The following is a 6,794-nucleotide window of genomic DNA, read 5'->3' as shown; positions in this document are numbered from 1 at the left end:
TTCTTATCTCATGAGCAGAAGTTTTTCAAAATTCATCTTGAGATCAGTGTTGTAAAATTGTTTATATGACTTCTTTAGAGTTACTAGGGCTACGTGCTAAACAATAAACAATATATTAACAATTCAATGTTTACATTTTTACATTGAATTTTTGTAGGCCCGTTTTATACTTCCTTTATTCACCCCTTGGCTACTGTATAATGTTTTTATTTTTATTTGTAAATGTACATTTTTACACTTTTAAACTTCCTTTTACTATAGAAACAAATTTATGGATTAAAAAACGCTGTAATACTGTGTGTAGTTAAAAGTAATAAGTGAATCAAACTTTTATCATAAAAAGGTTCTGCTTTTAACAGAAGTAAATCATTAGTTTTTGGATTATCTCTTGTCATTTATCTGTGGCGCACCCGTGACAGTGATATGGTAAGATTAATTACAGAAATATAGACATAAGTTTTATGGTAAGGCATAGCTGTAATCAAGAATCTACATAACTGTACTTAAAGAAATTGTAATACTAAAACAATAGTAATATGGAAGTGAAAATCTGGACCTCATCAGTTTTAATAACTTGAGTTGTTAAATATTAGTTTGTTTTGTTATACTTAATTTCACTAACTGTAGACTTGTGTATTATGTATAGTATAGTAATACCTTGTAGGGACATTTTTATGTCCCCGTGTGAAAACAAGCATATAAATTGTCACGGCAAGGAAAACTCAAAAATTCAATTATAAGTGAAATAAGAGTTTATTAACAATGATTATGAAAGAAAAAAAATACAGTGATAATAGTTGGGACAGCATGCTTTTATGCTAACCCAAACGTTGGAGATAGTAAAAGAGCAGCTGTCATAAAATGACAAAACTCGTCATATTCTTGTCCAATGGGCAACTTCAAAGTCATGCTGCATGTATTTGCTTCAGGGAAAACCCGCTGGTTGCCATCGATGTTCTCATGGAGAAATGTTATATTTGGATTCTCTTTGAATCCAAATACAAGTATGGCAGATGCCCCTAAAGCAAACAAGAACATCCTGTAGGGTGACAAAGTCTGTCCCCACCATCCACCTCCACATCTGCATCTCCGTCTGCAACATTAAAATCAAAGCATTAATTAAAAAAGAAATAGGGACACACGAAGAGTGCTTTTCCACCAACGCGCCGAAACCGTTCTATGTACAGTCTGATACTATTAAAGTTACATTTCCAAATGTGCCTGTTCAACAAGGCATGATTACAAACTGTTTTCGGCTGGGAATTTTTGACTTGGTTGTCTAACTTCATCGTGTTAATAGAATGCGTGCAGAGAATATGTCAGTCTCTTGTGTAACCAAGGTAACGAGTGACGCATATGTGTTGACATGCTAAGATTTCCATTAGATTCCACTGAGATGGTAACTATGTTTTGGGAACATACAAGTTATTATAATGTATCCATATGCTAACAAATTATTAATAAAATATACACAAAATTAAACAAAATGAGAACTTTTTAAAACAATTGTTTGAAAAACAATACATAGGTCCACTGACTGGAATATTATTTTTTTATGGCTGAGTTGACACATGAAGATTCCAAAAATATTTGTTGATAATTGTTTGAAGTGGATGATGCTGTAACCACCCATTGTTGTTTTTCCAAATCGACTGAAGTTATAGAGACATGCGTTGTGTGTAATAGAAAAGACCGGACAACCAACAGCTCTGGAGATCTCAAGGAGGTTTATTTCCCAAGTGGTCTGCGATATATCAAAGATCAAATGTCACCATCAGGCATGACATAAACCTTGTACACCTCCTACACAATATAAAATATATATTAGAAGTCATGCAGTTTTGATAACACACCAATTCCCTTAACATGCCGAATACATTTCATGACTACCCAATCTAGATATAAAACGAAAGATAAAACATTATATGACCCCTCATAACACATATTACATCAACATATAAGCATATTTTTGACCATTTCAGGCAAATTTGATCACTTTTAAAGATAAAAGCTCAAAAACCGCTTACCTCTCCCAAGTGCTCATAAGAACTAAAGAGGAGCACCAAAATAACGTCAACTTCACGACGGAGATTGTCAAAAATGTCACCCAAAATCATGTTAACAAAAGATCTTGCAAATTACACAAAATAAACAGAAATCAATTAAATTAATTGGTAGGATTTTAGGGAGAATTCAGTAAATGTCTACATTACAAGTATTTTTATGTTTTATCCCATTAAGGGGCTCCAAATAAACTTTGTCCAGTTTAGAACCTTTCTGTGGTTGTCTTTTGGCGAGCAGTGACATACCTTGCATATCAGCCACCTTAATACCCCACCTACCCCTCCTCCACTCAACGGCCGGCGTGACCCATGATTACTTAGCAACGACAAATGCCAGGAGAGCGCAAACTCTTTTGGTTGAAAAAGGGCTAAGGAGTGCAGCATGCATTTTCTGCGCAGTTCCTTTAATGCCACTGTAGGGCACACTATTCATTATATATTTTGCCATCATATAAAAAAATTAGAGGCACACATATCTACTTAATTGTATACCTTGCTAATAAAATCAATTACAAAACTATATGCTAAAAATAAAATGACATGGACTCACCATCAACTTCAATGATCCAATCCCGTCAGTGGCCCACAGCAACTTCCAAGGCTCTCCTGTTACTACCTTTTAGAGAATACTGTACTTTAAAGAGGTCCAGCAGGGATGCAGATGACAAGGGAGGGGGGCAACCACAAAATAGTTCCTCCATAACTGTAGAGTGCTGCTCTATGGCATTTAGCACCCCCAAAGTCTTTAGTCCTTCTTTTGTGACGATCCTGTCCTTTCTGTTCTTGGATTTCGTTCCTTTGGGACAGGGTTGTTACAGTAACATGTCGTGTGTGTATGTTTTGTTTTATGTGGAGACATCGGTTTTCCGTTTAGCTCCGCCCCCTTGTTTCTCCGTTAGTGTCCCATTAGTGTTTAGTCTTGCCACCTGCCCTTCTCCGTCCCTGCGCAATCTCCCCTTGTTATCATGTTCCTATTTAGTAGCTCTGTTTCCCTTCACACCTCGTCGCTCTATTGTATTACTATTTCTTGTCTTGCCCTGTGTTACTCTTCCTGGTGGTTTTTGGATTACCCTGAGTGTGTTTTCTCCCTGTGAGTTCCGTATGTGGACTTCGTGCTTTGGACTTATTATTTATTAGCTGTTTCGTTTTGTTCCCCTCATGGAAAGTTTTCTGTTTGTAAGTACTAGTCTCTGTTTTGCCCCATCGTGGGTATGGTTTATTTAATAAAGTCTGTCTGTTACCTTGACCTGCCTGCATTTGGGTTCTGCCTCACTCACTATCGTATCGTGACATCTTTCAGTCTTCCAAACAGATAAAAACAAAAGTTGTCAGATTTCAAATATTTCTTAATCATCAGTAGAGCTTATATTGCAGTATTGCTGCCTTTATACGATCGTGTCTTTCTTCCAGGGTTGAAAAATTACACAATGCACCAAGCATGTTAAGGTTGTCTGAAGCCTCCACCATGGCTGTGTGGGGCTCTGCAATAGTTTCTGCCCTTTGGATCTGAAAGTTAGTAAAAGGTTCTATTAGAAATTCCCTTTTCTTCTGGAAATGTGGAGTGTTGTCCTAATGCCCAAAAATAGCTACACAATGTCTCAATTATAATAAAGTATTTTGCTTTGTTTCAGTGTACGATAATGACAGTAATGTATGTTGATATTCTAGTTGTTTTTACACAATACTGTCCTTTGCAGGTGCAAAATTGAACTGCATGGTAATCAATGGGTTTTAATTTAAATTCATAAAGGTTTAATATTACATCTATATCTACTCAACAGAGCTCCCCTGAAGAAAAAAAAAACAGCACAACACAAAGAGATTATTTTTGCCTTGCAGTTAAGGTGTAAATGACATTTTAGATTCAATATTAAGATCAAAAGACCAAAAACGGATTTATATTGTACCTTGTCCTGCTGGTTATGCAGCACTGTGTCATAGACCTCTGCTTTGGTCACTTGTGGAGCAGGGACCCCTGAGAGCTATGAAAACAGCCGTGTGGAAAACACACATGGTCCCACTCCACCATAGACCAGGCAGACTGATATTATCATCCCCAACAACTTGTATGTTCCTCTTGATAAGCCTGTACAAGTGAAATTAAGATACCAATTTAAAATAATAGTAAAGGTTTTATGTATTTTTTTTTATTATGCAGCAAAATGTCCGATTTCTCCTGCTTTTTCAAATGCAAAATATATTGTAATACTGGCTGGAAACTACATTACATGCTATATATAACAGGCACTTTTTCATTCTGCCTTCATTTCACATTCAGGTATGATATTGAATTAACAAATGTGTAAACAACCTGCAGAGACTGGCTGTGACACAATAAATCAGTTCCAAGAATCAGAAACAAAGGGAAACCTTATGGAAAACATACATAGAAAACCAGAAACACCAGTGCCACAGCCGCTCCCACCAGGCACATTTTCCCTCTCTCCAGCATCTCCACTTTTAAGCTTCTCACATAAAATGAAGGACTGGTGTATGCTGGGATAATACTTTCCCGCTCTTTTGCTGCAAGCTCCCAGATATCAACCAAAAAACGTCTTGCCCCACAACAACCAAAGACTGTAGGCCAAACTCACCATCCTCACTATATAGTTGTTCCAAACCTGTATACATTTCTTTTTTCTGATGAACACAGAGAAAGATATTTGGAAGAATGCTTATAACTAGACAGATGTTGCCCCCCCATTGACTCCTATAGTAAATACAATGTTAGTCAAAAGTGCCCCAGAACTGCTGTCTTATATTCTTCAAAATATCTTCTTTTCAGGACAATTTTTTTAAAGTAATTTTATTTTATGGTAGTCAACACTGTTTGGTAACAAGCATTTAACCAAATATCTTTCTCTGTGTTCACCAGATTTTTTTTTTAATACAGATGTGGAAGTATCCCTTCAAGGGACTTACAATCTTTCTAATGATAATGATATACAACGCATTTGTAAGTTATCCCGGCTTGCTATATGAACCAAGCACTTTGATGGTTGAACACTCTTCTTTTGCTATTGCTTCATTTGAGTACCAAGTTACTTTGAGGTAAAAAATCCTACCTATGTCAGGATTCCATCACCATCTCACTCCACTCATTCCCTCACTCCGCCCACTCAGTCATTCACACGCTCATTGTCACCCGATTACTAATCACTATCACCTGGACCTCATCAGCAGTGCACCCATTTATACCACAGACCAACATTCACTTATTGTCTGATCTCGTCTACACATGACACAGTTTCTATACCATACGTACCTGTATTCCTACCTACTGTCCCAATCTTCTCAGCGAATCTTCTTCCCGCCTGCAAAGGAATTCATCATCATCAGCTTTATCAGCAAGATAAAGAGAGAGACTTGGTTACACTACGGATAAGTTTCCATCTGTTTTGTCATCTTACCGGATATTCACCTATTTCGTTGTACCGATCCATTCTGCAAATTAAACTTATATACTTACCATTCTGTCTGTTTCGTCTCTGCCAAAACCTGACAACCTACAACCTGCTGCACTGAAGAGATTGGCAGGTCTGTGGTTCAGTGAAATATCAGTCTATCAAATAGTCAATCAATCAATCAGTCTTTTTTTAAAATGTAACAAAAAAATCTACCCACCAAGAGAATCAATTGCAAGGCTCTTGCAGTTATGGGGTCCAACAATGAATTGTGACTCCAGAAGATCTTTAATCAGTAGCCGGAGGAACTCCCGGGTAGGACCACAAGTATCAACAGATCCCTCACCACATTTACATTTTGTCATTTAGCAGACGCTTTTATCCAAAGTGACTTACAGGTGGGGTAGACAATGGAAGCAATTGGGACAGCATAAGTGCAACAAAAGCATAAGTGCAATCAAAAAGAAGACCAATCTCATATAACCTAACACAGTTTTTTTTTTCTCAGAGTAGAGAAGAACATAAAGTCAGAACAGATCAGTTAGATGTTGACGGAAGAGATGTGTTTTCAGACGTTTCGTAAAGATGGCTACAGAATCTGCAGATATTGTAGCAGCGGGCACATAGGTGGAACAGATCCGGAGAATGTGCGTGAGAGAGATTTTTTTACCTTTATGGGATGGCACAACAAAACGGTGTTCCTTTGCAGAGCTTAGGGATCTGGCAGGTACATATGTCTGCATTAGCGAGTGAAGATAAGGTGGTGCAGAACCAGTGGTGGTCTTGAAGGCCAGGAGCAGATTCTTGAATTTGATGCGAGCGACTATTGGGAGCCAATGTAACTTAATGAGTAGAGGAGTGACGTGTGCTCTCTTCGGTTCATTAAAGATAACTCTTGCCACATTATTCTGGATCATCTGTAGTGGTTTTGTTGTGCAAGCTGGAGTTCCACCCAGTAGCGCATTGCAGTAGTCCAGACTGGACAGGACCAGAGCCTGTAGTAGTGGTGTAGCATGCTCTGATAGGAAGGGTCTAATTTTCCTAACATTGTAGAGGATGAATCTACTCGACCGGACGGTGCTGGCAACTTGATCTGTGAAGTTGAGATGCGTGCAGAAAAAGTCGGATCGTCAGGGCGAAAAGACAGGTAGAGTTGTGTATCATCCGCATAGCAGTGATAGGAATAGCCATGTTTCCTTGACTGGCAGTTCCATAAACCAATGGGAATTGTAATAGAGGTAGTTTTGGATGCTGAAAGAATGCGCAGGTTGTTGTTAGCATTAGTAATGCGTGGGCTTCTACGACTTACCGTTGGTTTACGAGTTGT

At 38.0% G+C, this 6,794-nt stretch overlaps 1 long non-coding RNA gene across 1 annotated transcript; it reads right to left on the bottom strand.

Moving 5' to 3' along the window:
• Positions 1 to 806: 806 nt before the first annotated feature.
• LOC130417102 (uncharacterized) lies at positions 807 to 2,471 on the bottom strand. Its single transcript, XR_008906145.1, has 3 exons — positions 2,028 to 2,471; positions 1,539 to 1,803; positions 807 to 1,093 (listed from the first exon to the last, which is right to left on the bottom strand). It is a non-coding gene; the product is annotated as an uncharacterized LOC130417102 (long non-coding RNA).
• Between the last annotated feature and the right edge of the window lie 4,323 nt (positions 2,472 to 6,794).

Source organism: Triplophysa dalaica, unplaced genomic scaffold, assembly GCF_015846415.1.
Source record: "Triplophysa dalaica isolate WHDGS20190420 unplaced genomic scaffold, ASM1584641v1 Contig14, whole genome shotgun sequence".
Taxonomy (NCBI): domain Eukaryota; kingdom Metazoa; phylum Chordata; class Actinopteri; order Cypriniformes; family Nemacheilidae; genus Triplophysa; species Triplophysa dalaica.
Note: the sequence above shows the minus strand (reverse complement) of the source record. Positions and strands in the feature narration are given on the sequence as shown.